This window comes from Aotus nancymaae, unplaced genomic scaffold, assembly GCF_030222135.1.
Source record: "Aotus nancymaae isolate 86718 unplaced genomic scaffold, 86718_ANA_hifiasm-v0.15.2.pri h1tg000032l_0, whole genome shotgun sequence".
Lineage (NCBI taxonomy): Eukaryota > Metazoa > Chordata > Mammalia > Primates > Aotidae > Aotus > Aotus nancymaae.
In genome coordinates this window covers 16,433,958-16,453,488 of record NW_026988445.1, presented here as the reverse complement: position 1 = coordinate 16,453,488, position 19,531 = coordinate 16,433,958, and the positions used below count along the sequence as shown (strand labels likewise).

At 40.5% G+C, this 19,531-nt stretch overlaps 1 long non-coding RNA gene and 1 pseudogene across 1 annotated transcript; both read left to right on the top strand.

Annotated features, from left to right (window-relative positions):
• Positions 1-493: 493 nt before the first annotated feature.
• Positions 494-5,861, top strand: LOC105722052 (uncharacterized). The gene is made up of 2 exons (XR_001108481.2): positions 494-715; positions 5,682-5,861. It is a non-coding gene; the product is annotated as an uncharacterized LOC105722052 (long non-coding RNA).
• Positions 5,862-11,738: 5,877 nt separating this feature from the next.
• LOC135277617 (U1 spliceosomal RNA) lies at positions 11,739-11,881 on the top strand (annotated as a pseudogene).
• The last annotated feature ends 7,650 nt before the right edge of the window (positions 11,882-19,531 follow it).

The following is a 19,531-nucleotide window of genomic DNA, read 5'->3' as shown; positions in this document are numbered from 1 at the left end:
TGGAGTCGTGTACCTTGTACAAGTAGACAGGCTAAAGGAAAATCTTTTTATTATTATTGAGCCTAGCTCAAAAGATTTGACCTTGTTAATCTTTATCCAGATCGATTGTTTTTCTGTATTTTATTTCCTAAGGTTATGTTTTTAGACCCAAACTTGGGGTTCTTCAGTCCTTTTTTTCTGTACTCTCCTTTATTTCCTCTCAATTCAAATTATGGGTATGTCTTTCTTAGCTATCTGAAGAATTACTATCTTTTGTGTCTCTGTTTTCCAGACTTACATATGAATATTCATTTACTAATTCATTCAGTCATTCATTAATGCATTCACTCAATAGCTATTACTGAATACTTTATATTGGCCAGACATTGGGACAGGATTAACGTGGGTACAGTCTTTGCCCTCAAGAAGTAAGTAAGTCATGATAAGACAATGAGAGAAGTTCTAAATGGAATGTATGTGTAGCTACTAAAAAGACAAAGAGAAAACTGTACCCAACTCTTCTAAGACATGTCAGCATGTACCTTGCTGAAACAGGTGACATTTAAGTCAAATCTCGAAAGAGGAGCATGCTGAGGGTCATTTCATGACACCAGACTGCCTCTCAAGTGAGAAGAGATTAAAAAATGTCCATCTGATTCTGAAACTGTAAAGATACTGATGACCTTAGCAAGTGAGGTGGGGTGGAGCCAAGTGGAAGAGCTGAATAGCTGTGAAGGTGATGACATGGGAAACCATTCACAACTGCTGATTGAGAATGAAAGGAGAGAGATGGGTCATAGCTACTTATGAATGAGACAGGGTTGTGGATTTCTTTATTAAGTTGGGAGGTGGGAGCATTTTAGCAAAGGAGGCAGTAGAAAGGAATAAAAAAGAAATACAGTAACTTCCTCTATGGGAGAACCCTCTCTCAGTTTCTCCAAAATTACTTACCTACTGTTCATCCCCTCTTTTTGATCTTGTGGTTTCTCTTACTTGGTTCTGTTATTTCACTTCATTACCCTTCCTTGTCTCCAGTTTCAAAATTATTATATACTCTATGCTTTGCCACTGTCTTCTCAATATAAATCTTAAGACCTAAAAACCCATGAATACATTAAACTAAGTCAAGCTACATCCAAATCAAAGTACCCTAAGATTTACATATATTTGAGAAGTAAGCTCTTTATTTATGTAAGTATTCTAGCATTCTAAGGAACCAAAGTACAGATGTGCCTGAAGAGTCTTTGGGAGCCTGCCAGCCAACACTGAGTCAGCCTCCATCAAGAGGAAAACATGGACCAGAGGCGGCGAGGAGACCCCAAATGTGAAACAGTGTGCTAGGCTCCGTCCTTGAGGGTCATATAATATGCATCTTGCAAAGCTTGATGTTTTCTGCTAAAACAGGTTTATGGAAGGCCTTTAAAACTTAAAAGAATTGAAAAATGAGTCCATTTAGTTGCATAACAAAATGTCAACTGAACACAGAAAATTATTATGCCCTTTGGCCCATCTTGATGCCTGGGGGTCAGGGTATCTTTGGAAATTACCTCCACTTTTTGTCAAGGGCATTGTACAACAAAAAGGTAAGGACAGAAAGGAGAAATTTTGATTTTTTTCCTATGGTTCATAGATCAGTTACAGCTTCACATTTTGAAATGTCAAACCTGCATTTACAAAGGCAGTTTTGTTTGTAACTACATGAATAATACATAAACACACAGTTACTGGAAAATATTCTTTTTTTTTTTTTTTTTTTTTTTTATACTGTATGGTCCAAAAGAGAACCATAGTTTTCCTAGTTTTCCTCTCTCCCTCACTTCTTCTAGAACACTGTTTTGAAACATATCACTTCAGCCAATGTGGATATAAAAATAAAATAAGAAAAACATTTTAAATATGATTCAAATGACATCCAATCATCTATATATTCTTTTTTTTTTTTTTTTTTTTTTTTAATAGAGAAAGAGAGAGAGAGAATAGGAAGGAGAAAAAAGGAAGAGAAAGAGAGAGAATGGGGAGGAGGGAGAAGGAAAAGAAAGAGGGAGAGAGAATGGGAGTATTGCTTTCTTGCCCAGGCTAGAATGCAATTTAGTAATGGGTATTGAAAACCTCTTTTATACTGGTAATTATACTTAATGATGTAGTCAGGAAGGAATAAGGGAAGAAGATAACAAACAAACAGCCAACCAATATTTAATTTAAACCTATGAAATGCTATGCGATTACTGAGGAGTGATTTACTTCCAATTATATAGTCACCTTTGGAATAGGTGTGAGGTGGTAATGTATGTTTTGTGTATTTGAAGTGGAGAGTACTATAAATATTTATTAAGTTTACTTGTTCCGGGTCTGAGTTCAAGTTCTGAATATCCTTGTTAATTTTCTATCTCGTTGATCTATAGAATCGTTAGCTCTTCTTGTTGCATTGATCCTTTTGCCATTATGTAATGTCATTCCTCGCCTCTTTTGATCTTTGTTGCTTTAAAGTCTACTTTATCAGAGGTGAGAATTGCATCTCCTGCTTTTTGTTTATTAGTTTATTTTTACTCTCTGTTCAATTGGTAAATCTTCCTCCTTCTCGCTGAGTCTTTGTGTATTGTTTCATGTAAGATGGGCCCGGATGCAGCATACCGATGGGTTTTGGCTTTTTATCCAATTAAAATATATATAAGTTTAATACCAGCATTTGATGCTAGCTGGCTGTTTTGCCCATTAGTTGATGTGAATTTTTTATTGTGTTAAAGTTCTTTGCTTTTTGATATATTTTTGGAAAGGCTGTTATTGGTTGTTCCTTTATATGTATAGTGCTTCTTTCAGAAGCTCTTGTAAAGCAGGCCTGGTGGTGGTGAACTCTCTAAGTACTTGTTTGTTCGCAAAAGATTTAATTTTTCCTTCGCACATAAAGCTTAGTTTGGCTGGATAGGAAATTCTGGGTTGAAAGTTCTTTTCTTTAAGGATGTTAAATATTGGTCCCCACTCTTTTCTGGCTTGTAGGGTTTCTGCTGAGAGATCTGCTGTAAGTCTGATAGGTTTCCCTTTATGGGTAACCTGAACTTTCTCTCTAGCTGCCCTTAGTATTTTCTCCTTCATTTCAACCCTAATAAATCTGGCAATTATGTGCCTTGGGGTTGGTCTTCTTGAAGAATATCTTTGTGGTGTTCTCTGTATTACCTGGAGTTGAATATTACCCTGCCTTGCCAGGTTGGGAAAATTTTCCTGAATGATATCCTGAAGAGTATTTTCCAACTTGGATTCATTCTCTTCATCACATTCAGGTACACCTATCAAACGTAAATTAGGTCTTTTCACATAGTCCCATATTTCCTGGAGACTTTGCTCATTCCTTTTCATCCTTTTTTCTGCATTCTTGTCTTCTCGTTTCATTTCACTGAGCTGGTCCTCGACTTCTGATATCCTTCCTTCTGCTTGATCAATTCGACTGTTTAAACTTGTGCATGCTTCGCGAAGTTCTCGTGTTGTGTTTTTCAGCTCCATCAATTCACTTATATTCTTCTCTAAATTGTCCATTCTCATTAACATTTCGTCAAACCTTTTTTCAAGGTTCTTAGTTTCTTTGCATTGGGTTAGAATAAGTTCTTTTAATTCACAGAAGTTTCTTATCACCCACGTTTGGAAACCTGCTTCTGTTATTGGAACACCCGTGTAATCTATTAAGCCTTGTTCCGTTACTGATGAGGAATTGCAATCCCCTGTAGAGGGAGAGGCATTCTGATTTTGAGTATTCTCTACCTTTTTACGCTGGTTTCTTCCCTTCATTATATATTTGTCCGTCTGTCGTCTTTATAATTACCGGCTTTCTAACTGGGTCTCTGACGTCCAACTTGTTGATTCCCTGCGCCGAAATCTGAGCAATCCACTGAGCCGGCCAAAACAGCGGTGTTAAGATTGATGGTGCTTTTCTGCCCGGGAATATCCGGACTCTGCACCAAGAACTGGCGTGCTAAGGCACCAGCAAAACCGCCACGCCGGCCACAAGAGTCGCCCTGGCGACCCGTGGAGCTCCTCCACTGGGAATCTCGTAATCCGTGAGCAACTAATATTCGTCTGAAAGTGTGGCGTCCTCTCGTTCTTTGCGCTTTCACTGGGAGGTACGTGCCCGAGCTGCTAATCATCAGCCATCTTGGATCTCTCTCTCGGAAAATATTCTTTTTTAAAAAAATTCAGACAGTCTCGCTCTGTCCCCAGGCTGGAATGCAGCGGCTCAATCTCAGCTCACTGCAAACTCCACCTCATGGGTTCAAGCAATTCTCAGCCTCCTGAGTAGCTGGGATTATAGGCGCCCACCACTACTCCCAGCTAATTTTCTTGTATTTTTAGTAGAGATGAGGTTTCACCATCTTGGCCAGGCTGGTCTTGAACTCCTGACCTCGTGATCCACCTGCCTCAGCCTCCCAAAGTGCCAAGATTACAGGTATGAGCCACTGGAAAACATTCCAATAATCAAACCTATCGAATAAAACGTTATGAATCCCCTTTGACACAGCAACCCTACTGTTTCCTCACTTCAGCGTATACTTTTCTAGACCTTTTTCTGGACATTTTGGTGCATGGATATGTGTAAATTAAATTTATTTACATATCTACTTTTAAATTTTAAAAAATATTTTGCATGGTAAGATCATTAATCTGCAATTTGAGGTTTTTTTCATTTAATAATATAGCTTGAAGAGCATACAAATCTCATATTTTTTTGTATTCATTGAATAATATAATCTGGGTATGTTGCAATTGATTTATTCAGCCCACCATTAGTGGATATTTAGGTGATTTCCAATTTTTTTTTTTCCTATTTAAAAACAGTGCTGAAATGAACATTCTTGGGCATGTACCCTTTTGAACATGCAAATATGTGTGTGGAATAGATTCCTTTGTTCCTGGTGCACATCATACGCTTCTTGAAGGTGGCGCTCCCTCCCACCTCCTGCCCAGATTCCCTTGGATTCTTGCTGTGTCTGTGGCCATCCCTTGACTTCTGTGTGCTTTTTTCCTGATGGCCACACCTGTGGCTCTCTTGGGACTACAGTCCTGAGCCACTTTGCCCACACCAGCAGACAGCCAGTATTGCCTGGGAATTTAGGCTCCTTTGGGGGGGGCCTTAGCAGATGACAGGTAGGACAGGTTATGAAAGCCCAGCTCTTTCCCTTGAGTTGGGACACACTTACAGGTGCATGTGCATTTCAAAGCTCCTCTGCACCATTAAGCTAAAGCTGGGATTTTGCCTAAAAGTACACTCTCCCTTGACTTCTCTTCCCTTTCTGGCTGCCCTACTCATTCATCAGCACTTCCATAACACATCACTTGCATATGAATCCTTGACTCAAGGTCTGCTTTTGGTGCAACCAAGTCAAGAACCTCCCTGTACTGAACAAACTTAGTACAGAGTTTGCTCCAGAGAAAGCACTGTCCTTAAAGATTGCCCCTGTCTCCCTCTTGGGAGTCGTATTTGTTCTACCAACTATGATGGTTCATTTTATCCATCAACTTGACTGAGCCATAGGATGCCCAGATAGCTGTCCAAACGTTATTTCTGGAAGAGGTTAGCATTTGAGTTGATGAGCTGAGAAAAGCAGACGGCATCATCTAAACCATTGAGAGTCTCAATAGAACAAAAAGACAGAAGCAGGTTGAATTAATTCTGCCTGACTGCTTGAGCTGGAACATCTATTTTCTCCTGCCCTCAGCTATCCTGGTTCTCAGGCTTTTAGAACTGGAATGGAATCTATGTCACCAGGTCTCTGGCTTTTAGGCCTTCAAACCACATGACTGGCTTTCCTAGGTCTCCAGCTTGCAGACAGCAGATCATGGAACTTCTCGGTCTCCATAATTGCATGAGCCAATATGTTATAAAAATCTCTTTTTATGTATCTTCTACTGGTGGTGTTTCTCTGGAGAACCCTGACTAATACACTTACAGTTTAGGATGGAGTTGGATGGTTCTAAGGCTTCTTTAGCCTGTTAAGAGCCTACTGTTGTAGAGCCCTTAGAGAGTGGGGCAGGATGGTAGAAGGAAGAGCAGACAGCAAGTCTCTGGCACCATATCCAGGCAAAAGCCCTGCTGCTCATGTCCCTAAGCTGTCAGTCTTCCAAGCTTCTACCTTTGGCTTCAATTAGAGGCAGATGGAGGATGTCTGGACAACAAATGAGTTCTGGAGATAAAAAAGGGAGAATCGCCGGGCGCGGTGGCTCACGCCTGTAATCCCAGCACTTTGGGAGGCCAAGGTGGGTAGATCACGAGGTCAAGAAATCGAGACCATCCTGGTCAACATGGTGAAACCCCGTCTACTAAAAATACAAGAAATTAGCTGGGCATGGTGGTGCTTGCCTGTAATCCCAGCTACTCAGGAGGCTGAGGCAGGAGAATTGCCTGAACCCAGGAGGCGAAGTTTGCGGTAAGCTGAGATCGTGCCATTGCACTCCAGCCTGGGTAACAAGAGCGAAACTCCGTCTCCAAAAAAAAAGGGAGAATCACTGGTCAATGAGGCCAGTAAGAACAAAGCTCATTTCCTTTCCTTTCTCTGATTTGCAGGTGGAAGGCAGCCTCTGCTCAATGTTAACTGGATCTTGAATGCAGGCCTGCCTATGCAACCATCTGCAGTGTGATTTGGTTGCTGCTGTCAGGGAAGCTGCTCACTTTCCCTTGGTTTGCCTCACTTCCCGGCACGGTGCCTCTCCACATCTCCTAATAAGAATGTGAAGGAGGTTTTGCCTTCTGCTTTCTGCCAGCTCAGTGCTGCTGCCATAGAGCAGGATCTTGGACCCAGATCTTCCGTCCTCCGTTTTAACCCTCTTGGTAGTACTTATCATCACCCCTTGGTTGAAAGTAGAGCTGAAGAAACCCATTCTACACACACTTGCACATGTTCAACAGGGTATTTGCACAAGAATGCTCACTTTGGCATTGCTCTGATCCTGAAGATGTGGCTGTGCTTCTAGTTTTACGGCCAGGACCAATTATGCAATAAAGTTTAGCCACCCATGATGATAACTGGAGTGCAGATCAGGGGCAGCTTATGATGAGTAGATAGAATGAGGAAAGAAAGGAATGTTTAAAATTGGCTACAGATAAAATCAAAGTCACACTGGGGAAGTTTGGAGAGAGAACATAGCTGGCTTCCATCCCATTTCTGTAATGACTTCCTGCAAATTTCTTGAACGACTGCTGGAGAGCACAATAAAACTGAAGCTCCACCAGGATAGACTAAAAGGTGGAGAAAGGATCATGGCGATCATGGTGGGGATTCTCCCGCACTGTCCTAAATTCTCATTTGACCTATAGATATTATCTTTAAAACTACTTGTTTTAATTTACTTAATGTTCACTTTTAGTAACTAAGGTGTTTATTTATATAGTTACCTTCCCATTCTCTGCCCTCTACATTCTAGAATAGGACACGTTGTCCACGTAAAATTTGAAACTTTAAAACCTGGGCAGCCCCTGACCAGTTGGTAACCCTTAGGCTCTGTCCACCCGACCCATGACTTCCACCTATCTTCCTCTAAACTGTAACAAGGAGTAACTATTATATCTTCAAAGCACAGATCTTTTGAAAATTATGATGCTGCAACTGAAACTTATGAAGCCTACCAAGCATGCCTAAAAGGTGTCAATTTCTTAAAGAGATTTCCAAGTTAAAACTAAAAAAGAATATCCATTAATACAAGACTGACTTTTTAAATTTTTCTTTTGTTTTTAGAAATGAGGTCTTGCTTGTGGCCCAGCGCAGAGTACAGTGATGCAATCATAGCTCACTGAAGCCTTAAACTCCTGGGTTCAAGTAGTCCTCCCATCTCAAGGCTGACTTTTTAATCATAGAAATGTTAAGAACGCACCTAAATCTTTTCGTATTTTTTCCCTAATCCACAGGTCTTCAGCTCACAAAAAAGTCCTCACATAAAATAATTTGAAATGCCATATACTGACATTGCTTCCAAAGGTTTGAATGTCAAATAGATCAAAAGTGGGTTAAAATGTATTTAAAGAATGAGGTGTGTGATCTTGGGAAAGAGTTTAGGACAGGCTGGCATACATTAAGAATATGAAGACATGGAATATATTAATGTATGAAGATACTCTCACATTTTTTATCTATAGACTCAATGACCTCAGCAATATTAGTCTACTTGCATGGGTCAGATTGGAAGCACGTGTAAGTCTGTATTAAATGCAGGTTTTAAAGCTCTTGCATATCCATGGATGAAAGGTATGCTATAAATAACATTATTACATAGGTAAATAGGTAAATTGTATACTTTTTGCAATATTTAAATGATTCAGGAGAGTGGCTTTGTAATGGAAAGCACCATTATGCAGAATTGTGCCCAGGGAAGGTAATTGCAGCAACGCTGCTATGGTCTGAAGGAGAATGAATGAGCATTCACCCGTGAACCTCCTTTTCCATCCTGGCGCCCTCAGTGCCTTGACGTGGACAATTAAACTATCACTTTCTTTTCGTGCACCAGTTCTAACGTTCAGGAATTGTAACAGTATCCTCCGTTTATTTAAACAGATATTTGAAAACCAAATTGTCTGAATTTATGAGTTTATTAATAATTATAATCCATATGAGAGTACTGAGGGAGCTCTTTTATTTAAAAAACAAGTGGTAGTAGCTGGAGACAGTGGCTCACACCTGAAGTCCCAGATGCCTGGGAGGCTGATATGGGTGGATCCTTTGAGCTCAGGGGTTTGAGTCCAACCTGGGCAACATAGTGAGACTCTGTCTTTCTGAAACAAAACAAAACAAAACAAACCCTATGATGTGATATAAATATTCGATATCCCTTTTGATAACAGTTGTATTGTTATTTCCCTAAAATCTAGTGAATCTGATTAAGAGAGATTTAAAGCAAATATGAACAAGAAAGGGGAAACCTAGATGAACGCAATTATTATTGAAGACAGCAGTTCTGGTAAGGAGAGGGGTAGGGGAATCCAGTGTTCACAAGAGCATGCGGTCAGGAAGGTAGCTAGGCATAAGACATGACCTTGGACATTTATACTCTGTTGTATAGAATATGCAGAGTAAATAAAGTGAATCTGAGTTATAAGCTAGAATGGGAAATAGATTTGGAAGATATTGCTTAAAATGGAACACAGGGATGGAGAAGCTTGTTCTATACAAAAGAAGCAGGCAGTTAAGCCGAAAGGTTGGGGTCTATAATATGTCTGGATATCCACAAACCTGTCAGCAGAAATCTTGGTGGAGCATAGCAGTAAGGATTGAAGAAAAAATGATAAAAACAACACCCTTGTGGGCATATGCTATAGGCCACCTGATCTGTTAGAGGAAATAGGTAATAAAGTTCCAAGGCTGAAATTACAATATCCAGAAAGCTCTAAAAGGGTTTTTTTTTTAAAATGAATCATTTGGCAGCAAAATTTGACCTGATATGAAACTGTTTAGAGTCTTTTTTGTTGGTGATGGTGCTTGTTTCTGTAACTTTTAATTAAACGCAGTGCACACATATGGGAGAAGACATTAGGAAATACAGATAAGAGTAGAAAATGAAAATCACCTATGGTTCCACTCTTCAGTTATAAAGACGATTCATGCTTTGGTGTGTCTCCTGCCAGACTTTCATAGTTTTTCACCTGCCTACTTACCTGCCCACCGACCTACTTATCCACACAGCTACCTACTTACCTGCCCACTGACCTACTTATCCACCCACCTACCTACTTACCTGCCCACCTATCTACTTATCCACCCACCTATCTACTTATCCACACAGCTACCTACTTACCTGCCCACCTATCTACTTATCCACCCACCTACCTACTTACCTGCCCACTGACCTACTTATCCACCCACCTACCTACTTACCTGCCCACCGACCTACTTATCCACACAGCTACCTACTTACCTGCCCACCTATCTACTTATCCACACAGCTACCTACTTACCTGCCCACCGACCTACTTATCCACCCACCTACCTACTTACCTGCCCACCGACCTACTTATCCACACAGCTACCTACTTACCTGCCCACCTATCTACTTATCCACACAGCTACCTACTTACCTGCCCACCGACCTACTTATCCACACAGCTACCTACTTACCTGCCCACCTATCTACTTATCCACCCACCTACCTACTTACCTGCCCACCGACCTACTTATCCACACAGCTACCTACTTACCTGCCCACCGACCTACTTATCCACACAGCTACCTACTTACCTGCCCACCTATCTACTTATCCACACAGCTACCTACTTACCTGCCCACCTATCTACTTATCCACCCACCTACCTACTTACCTGCCCACCGACCTACTTATCCACCCACCTACCTACTTATCCACACAGCTACCTACTTACCTGCCCACCTATCTACTTATCCACACAGCTACCTACTTACCTGCCCACCTATCTACTTATCCACCCACCTACCTACTTACCTGCCCACCGACCTACTTATCCACACAGCTACCTACCTACCTGCACACCTACCTGTCTACCTACATGGCTACCATCCATCTATCTCTAATACCTATACAATATGCAGCTATTTTTACAAAGGCCAAGGTATACCATTGTATACAGCACATTGTTTTATGAACTGCTTTCTTTTTCATTAAGTAACAGATCACAAACAACTTTTTGTGAAATTTACTACACATTTTTTTCATCATATAAAAATGACACGTTTATGGGAATATACCTTATTTATGTACCAAACCCAATTTTATAACATTTCATATTTTTGTATTTTCACTATCAAAAGCCATGTTGTGATGCACTTACTAATAACTAGATCTATGCAAATAATTGTAATCATTTCCTTAGTATGAACTTCCAGCTGTACAACTGCAAGTCAAAAGATTGCAGTATTTTATGACTGCTAAGTATTTTATAAATTTGCCAAATAACACTCCAAAAAGTTTGTACTAATATGTAATCACCCCTCCAATATGTTATCACTCTACCAATATGCTAAAATGCTCATTTTCCTGCAATCTCTCAACACTGAGTAACAAAGTTAAAAATCTCTGCCAACCAGTTAGGTGGAAAATGGTATTTAAATATTTCAGTTTCAATATCTTTGATGACTAGAGAAATTGAGCACTTCTTCATGAATTAATCAGCAATTGTATTTTTTAAATAAATCTTTTTATTGAGGCAAAACGCAAGTAAAGAAAAGAGTACAAATTCTAAGTATAGCTCAGTGAATTATCACAAGAGGAATATGTGCATGTAACAGACACAGGTTAGAAAGTAGAATATTAGCAGCACCTAGGAGTCTCCTGTGCATTCCCTTCTGGCCACCCTTTCCTCACCTTTCTCCCCAACCTTCATACAATTTCTCTGTTAGCTAGCTATTGCCAGAAAAATGCCATATGACAAACCAGCCCGATATTCAATGGCTTAAAAGAGCAATCACTTAGAATCATAGATGAGCAATCACTTACTGTCATAGATATGTCAATTAGCAAGAGAGTCAGTGATCGAGACTGGGCTCAGCCCATTGGCTTTGCTACCGTGGGCTCACCTGTGTGCCTGGCGGTCAGCTGATCTAAATGGGGCTTAGCTGGGCCACTATTGTGACATGTAACATAAGAGTTAAGCTTCACTTCTGTCAGGATTTTATATAAATGAACTCATACAGTATTTTTCTACATCTAGCTAATTTCACTCAGTGTTATTTTTTAAGTTTTGTCCAATGTGTTCAGGAGTATGTTTTGTACCAGCTCACAAGAGTTGATTGTTACATTTTCAGAAATTTTGAAATTTATCTGTTACCTGGCAGGGGAGATACCATGATCACGAAGGTGGTTTTCTCAGGGCGAGGCTTATCCATTGTACTCCGGATGTGCTGACCCCTGCGATTTCCCCAAATGTTTGTGGTGTGGGGGACTGCATTCATGCTTTCTCCTGGTGTTAAAAAAAAAAAGTAAAATTAAAAAAAGAAAAAAATTTATTTGTTAAACATGATTATTAGAAAAATTAAATTATAAATATATAATTAAATCACAATAAAAAACACAGGCAATAAATACTCAAACAGATTATTTTCTATTTATCGAACTACATTTTACTATGACCTGTGCTTTTGAGGATGTTTCTACCTATTGTAATTGCATGGAACATTATATGATGACCTGCCATTGTGTGTTTCTTCCTGACCTTGTTTACAATCATGTCACCATGATAGCTTAAAATTGACCACAGTAGGAATATTGACATCATAGAAATTGGCAAATGCTATAAATAAAAAAGGCTGGATTTACTGAGTTTTTTGATTGTCTAGACTTAAGAAAGTGGTGAGAAAATGTTAATATTGCAGATTAAACTTTTTTTTTTTTTTTTTTAAAGACGGGGTTTCACCATGTTGGTCAGGCTGGTCTTGAACTCCCAACCTCAGGTGATCCGCCCGCCTTGGCCTCCAAAGTGCTTAGATTACAAGCGTGAGCCACCAAGATTAAACTTAAAGTGTGTTGTGCCTGTGGCCATTACGCTGAAGTACACAAAAAAATTGAGGAATTATTTGTCCAGTATTCAAAACTATTATCCAGTTCAGGATGATAGTTTGACAAATGAGAGAAGTTTTTCTCTTTTTGCTGAAGTCATTGACAAATGAGAGAAGCTTTTTTTATTTCCTTGGGTTTTTTTTTTTTTTTTTTTTTTTTTGAGATGAAGTCTTGCTCTTTTGCCCAGGCTGGAGTTCAGTTGCAGAATCTCAGGTCACTGCAACCTCTGTGCCTCCCAGTTTCAAGCAATTCTCCTGCCTCAGTCTCCTGAGTATTTGGGATTACAGGCGCCCGCTACCATGCCTGGCTAATTTTTGTATTTTTAGTAGAGACGGGGTTTCGCCATGTTGGCCAGGCTGGTCTTGAACTCCTGACCTCAGGTGATCCAAATGCCTAGGCTTCCCAAAGTGCTAGTATTACAGGCATGAGCCACCATGCCTGGCCAACAAATGAGAGAAGTTTTGACATAAATCTTTATTGTCTTTTGTCTTAATCTTTAACATAAATAAAACTATCAACTAACATTCATGACAGAACTACAGGTTCAAGAGTTTGGCAAAAATGAACAAGATTGATTGAGAATCAATTGGCGATGTGGAATTTACAATAAGAAGTATTATATATTTTATTTTTTATAAATCGTGTCATACATCCTTTGTATCAGTAACATTTATAAAAAGCATATATATATGCATACATGTGTTTACGCAAACATATATGTTTGTATATAACCCCTGCCCAGAGACAGTCATTAAAAATTTGTGTACACCACTAGATTCATCCACATTGTATATTGTTGTGTGCAACAGTAGTTATTCATTTACATTACTATATGGTATTCTATTGAATGATTGTACTACAATATATTTATCCATTTGACTGTGAATGAAGTTTGGATGATTTACAGTTTCATATTTAACAAATAATGCTCTTGAAACACTCTTCAGAATGTATTTCAGTACATATATGTACTCATTTCAGCTAGATACTGTATTAGTTACCTATTGCTGCTGTAACAAATTACTGCAAATTTAGTGGCTGAGAACAATACAAATTTATTATAATTCTGGAAGTCGGAAGTCCAAAAATGGGTCTCATTGGGCTGAAATCAAGGTGTTGACATGACTGCATTCCCTCTGGAGATTCTGGGGAGGATTCGTTCCTGTGCTTTTTCCTCCTGCCAGAGGCTGCCCACATTCCATGACTTGTGGCCCATTTCAGAAAGCAATGGCATCGCTCCAAATCCTGCTTCCATTGTCGCCTGGCTCTCACCCACACTGACTCTCCTGCCTTCCTCTTTCCCTTATAAGGAACTTCGTGATCACATTTAGAGTCCAGGAGAATCATCCAGGATAACCTGCCTATCTCTTGATCCTCTTCCTAATCAGGTCTGCAAAGTTCATTTTGCCAGGTAAGGTGAACATATATTCACAAGTGCCGGGGTTAGGATGTTAAAATCGTTGAGAAACATTTTTCTGCCTACCACAGATATATACTTTAAAATTGAATTGCTGGGTCATGACCATTCATATGTTCAGCTTTAGAATATATTGTCCAATAGTTTTTCCAAGTTGTGTCAACTTGGCTTCCCACAAGCCACAGGTGAATATTTTGGTTACTCCACTTTTTCACTTGGTAGTGTCAGTCTTCTTAATTTGAGCCATTTTGGTGTGTTTGCTGTAGGAATTCACTGCGATTTTAATTTGCATTTTTCTGATTACTATGCACATTTTGATAGGCCTGTTAACTATTTGAAAGTCCTCTATTGTGAAGTTCCTATTTAGGCCTTTTATTCGTTTTTATTTTAGAGTGTTTGAGCTTCTCTTTTTGATATATCAGAACTTTAAGTATATATATATATATATTCTGGATACAATCTTTTTATCAGTTGTATCACAAATATTTTCTCCCTCTCTGTATATTATATTTTCTATTCTCTTCATCATCTTTTTGTGATGAACAGAAGTTCTAATTTAATGTGATATGGTTTGTCAGTCTTTTTCTTTATGGGTCATGTTTATGATCTAAGAAATCTTTGCAAAATCAGTGTCTTAAAATTGCTTTCCATGTTATCCTCCGATAGCCTGATTGTTTTCCTTTCCACGTTACATCTATAGTCTGTGATGTAACGTGGAAAGGAAAATAATAAGGCTAAAAAAAAGTAAAAACTAAGATTTAGTTTTTATTTTTTTTGAGACAGAGTCTCGCTCTGTTGCCCAGGCTGGAGTGCAATGGCGTGATCTTGACTCACTGCAACCTCCGCCTCCTGGGTTCAAGTGATTCTCCTGCCTCAGCCTCCCAAGTAGCTGGGACTACAGGCACACACCACCACAGCCAGCTAATTTTTGTATTTTTAGTAGAGGCGAGTTTTCACCATATTGGCCAGGCTGGTCTCAAATTCCTGACCTTGTGATATACCCGCCTAGGCCTCCCAAAGTGCTGGGATCACAGGTGTCAGCCACCACACCCAGCCTGAAATTGATGTTTTTATGTGGTGTGATTTACTTTCTTTTTTTTACCGTGTGGATTGCAACCAGCCCAACACCATACTGAAAAAAGCCATACCTTTCCCTAATACTTGCATTATTGCATGCCTTTACATTTAATTGAGTAATAAAAATTGGGTGATAATTTGAGGCATTGAATAGTGTTATCTTCTCCCAGAAAGAATTAGCTTTTGTTTCTGCAGACAATTTGGGGCAGATGGTAGCAATCAGGGATTGAAATGATTGGATGCTAGATGTCTTCAATCTCATGAAGGAAAGTTTATTTCCAGTTTGCTCTTCCTTCAATGGTATACCCTTTTGGGGGTCCCAACTGCAAGCCTTGGGATTTATTGGGGCCTCTCCTCCTTGGTGGGTTTTAATATTTTCTCCCTGCCCCATAGGAGTGCTGATAGTTTTACTGTTTCTCAGACTTTCAGCTGCTTTTTCTTTCAGCTTCTCAGCCTCTTAGGTGCAGCTTTAGAATCAGCAAATGACTCCAGGTGAAAAGCAGTGCCAAATGTCAGCTCACTCAAAAAACACAGTGGGCCGGGGGTGGTGGCTCATGCCTGTAATCCCAGCACTTTGGGAGGCTGAGGTGGGCAGATCGCTTGAGGTATGGAGTTCAAGACCAACCTGGCCAACATGGCAAAACCTTGTCTCTACTAAAAATATAAAAATTAGCCAGGCATGGTGACAAATGCCGGTAATCTCAGCTACTCAGGAGGCTGAGGCATAAAAGTCACTTGAACCTGGGAAGGGGAGGTTGCAGTGAGCCAAGATTGTGCCACTGCACTCCAGCCTAGGTGACAGAGCAAGACTCCATCTCAAAAAAAAAAAAAAGTGACACTGTGGCCCACCAGTCAATTCAGAGGGTAATGGTGGTCAGGTGATAAATGGAGTCTAACTCCCAGTGGGTCCCCCTGTGGCTATTTCTCCAGTTCTTGAGTACTTGGTAACAAGGGACATGCTAATAGGAAATGCTGAGTTGAAGCCCCTGGAATGTCTTTTTCCTACCAAAATAGTAAAACAGAAACAGTACTGCACTCCTGGGGGAACTGCAGAGATTAATGCCACCATCGAAGACTTGAAAGAAATGGAAGGGCACTGTCTATCATGCCCCCATTTAATGTACCTGTTTGGCCTGTGCAGAGCCAGATGGATCCTGGAGGATGACTGTGAACCATCTTAGACTAAATCAAGTCGTGAGACACTGCTTGAAGCTGCTGTCCCCAGGCAGTGTCTTTACTGGAACAAATCAACACAGCTCCTGGCACTTGGTATGACACCACTGACCTGGCTGATGCCCTTTCTCCATACCAACATTCAAGGGCTACCAGAGCAGTTTGCTTTTACCTGTCTGGTCCAATGGTATATCTTCACGGTGCTGCCTCAGAGCGACATCAACTCCCCGCTCTCTGCCATCATGTAGTCTGCAGAGATCTCGATCATCTTGATGTTCCACAAAACATCCCACTGGGTCCATCACACTGATGACACTATGCTGGTTGGCTGAAGTGATTCATCCCAATTGCCCGGGTCGATTGGGCTGCTGCTATACAATGGAGGCAAGGAGGACTGTGTCTGGAACCCAAGGGAGGCCACCAAGCCATCGCTTAGTACTCCCCTGTGCAGCAGTAGAAATTAATGGACAACTCTGTAACAACAAGAGCAAAACAAAAGCAGCATAGCTGGGGACTCAGACCCTTAAGGAATGAAAGTTCGTCATTCTACCAGGTAGAACATCCTGGGTTGCTGAGATTTGGGCCAGGAGGACAAGAAAGTTAGACTGGACCATGGAAGAAAGAAACCACAGATACCAACCATGAGCTCATGACTGACTACGCAAGTGAGGACCACAGAAGCTTTGCATATTTTCTCTTTGCTTTCTGTATGTGTGTGTTTACTGACATATGCAAACCATTTTTTAAATCTCCTTCCTATTTTAAATTTTTATCCAAGTTGTTGGAGGTCAACTTTACAGTTTAGTAGTTAGGTAATAGAATATTCCATGGGACCATGACTACATTTGAAGAGGCAGTGATGGATACGGTCATTGGGTTTTGCATGTTTTGGGATTTTGCATCTTTGGGGCATTTTGCTTCTTTTTATCTTGGGGAAAGGTGAGAGCTCCTCCCTTGTAAGAAGGAGGGTCATGACTTGTTAGGTAGAAACACTTGTTTGGTTTTGTATGACAGTCAAATGTGTGTTGAAGAGTGCATATGAAAGCTGGGTAGTTGAAGGGGTAGTCTGTGCCAGGGGTCCATTTGTGGCCTATCAGCTCTAAAATCACCCTTCAGTACCTGCTGTGCAATCATGAACTCAACTTTCTGGCTTGCCTCTTTTATAGCGAACACGATGTTAAGCTTCGTCAGCAGAGGGCAGTGGAGGGGCACTTAGGGAGAGTCCTTTCTGGCTGCAGGAGCTGTGCTTTGCCTTTCCTGCCCCTACCGCTCTGATCATTCTCAGTGTGTTCTGTCTGGAGACATCGATGGTGCTCTGCTCCAGCCACATGCCCAGAGCATGAGTAAGGCTTTGCAGTCCTGGTTGAGGCCGACGGACCATGTTGCTGTGCCCCTATCCTCCACGCCCTCCCCAGCCCCGGCAGACACTGTGCCTCAGGCCTTCGACTGCAGTGTGGCCTCTGCTCCCTCTGCATGCCCCCACCAGCCTTGGCTGGCTCACACTCAAGAGGCCGGTTTCCTGCTTACCAGGTGACTGTGGACAAGCTCAGGCTCCAGCAGCCCGGAAACTCCCTTGCCCGCCAGAAGTCTGCAAGTGCACCTTCTTAGCAAGGATGCAGCCTGGGGAAGAAGCTCCCCTCTAGGTGGCCCCTCCTTAGGGCCTTTCCCTCAACCCTCAGGTACCTGTTTTTGTTTTCTTTACATCTTTATAGTTATTCTCCTATAATAGTTTAATAATTGTTTATATTAAGCTTCCCCTTTTTCTGTCTCCTCATTGGACCCACACTGATATGCAAGATGATAACGAAAAGAAGCCCCAGAATGTCAGCTCAGCAGCTCGCCCATCTGTCAATCAGTTCCAATTAGAACATGAAGCCAGACGGTTCCAAGAGGGGATGTCTCTGGAAGAAAATGACAACTGATAGCTTTTCTTATCTCATTGAAAAGTTAACTGAAAGGCTGCAGAGGGCCTGGGAAAAATTCTCTACACCTACATAGAATCATAAGAAAATTAAAATTTACTTGAGCGCATGAAAAATTATATTGAGAACCTATGGAGAAGATGGGAAGAACTGGCTAGAGGCACATAAATGCCTAAAAAGAGGAAAGTGATTTAAGCACTTAAATTTCAACAATGATTACATCCAGAATTAGCAATTAATTATGAAAGAAAGGAACTATATTAGATGTATGATTAATAATATTTATAAAGACAATTAAAATGATTTAACCAAAATTACAATAAACCTGTGATTGAAAGGTGGAGGATAGCAAACAAAGCCACCTGACCTGAAGGGACCTTGTGGGCTCACACACAGATGACCTCCTTGACTGGTATATATCCAGGGATCTTTGTGCCACTCTGGGATTGGGGAAGCCTCAGAGAAGGAAATGTGGGCTTGGATTCAGATGTAATTAGACTTTTTTTTAAGTAACCCGGGCTAAGACCATGCAATGGGGAAAGGATAGTCTTTTCAACGGTGGTCCTAGGAAAAGTGGATATCCACATACAAGAGAATGAAGTTGGATCCTTACCTTATACCATATATAAAAATAAATTTGATGGATTAAAGATTGAAATGAAGACAAGAAACTATAAAACTCTTAGAAGAGAATATATGAGAAAAGCTTCATGACATTGGATTTGGCAGTGCTTTCTTGAGTATGGCCCCACTAGTAGAGGTAACAAAAGAAAATATAGATAAGTTAGACTTCATCAAAACTTAAGACTTTTCTGCATCACAAGACAAAAATCACAAGACAAAATCAACACAGTGAAAAGGCAACCCACGGATTGGGAAAATATATTTGCAAATCGTATATCTGATAAGGGGTTGATAGCTAGGATGTATAAAGAACTCCTACAACTCAACAAAACTAACCCAATTAAAAAATGGGCGAAGGACTTGAATAGACATAACATCTCCAAAGAAGATATGAAAACAGCCAAAAGGCACATGAAGAGATGCCTGGCTTCACTAATCATTAGAGAAATGCAAATTAAAACCACAATGAGATGTCACATCACAATCATTAGAATGGTTATTATAAAAACATGAATATTGATAAGGACATGAAGAGAAATTGAAACCCTTGTGCATTTTTTTTGTGGGAATGTAAAATTGTGCAGCTGTGAAAAACAGTATGGCAGTTGCTCAAAAAATTAAACATAGAATTACCATATGATCCAGCAGTTCCACTGAGTCTACACCCAAAAGAACTGAATGCAGGGACTCAGACAGGTGTCTGTATACTCATGTTCACAGAGCAGCATTATTCACAATAGCCGAAAGGTAGAAGCAACCCATATGTCCAAAATAAACCATACAATGGGATGTTATGCTATCTTAAAAGGGAGGGAAGGCCGGGCGCAGTGGCTCATGCCTGTAA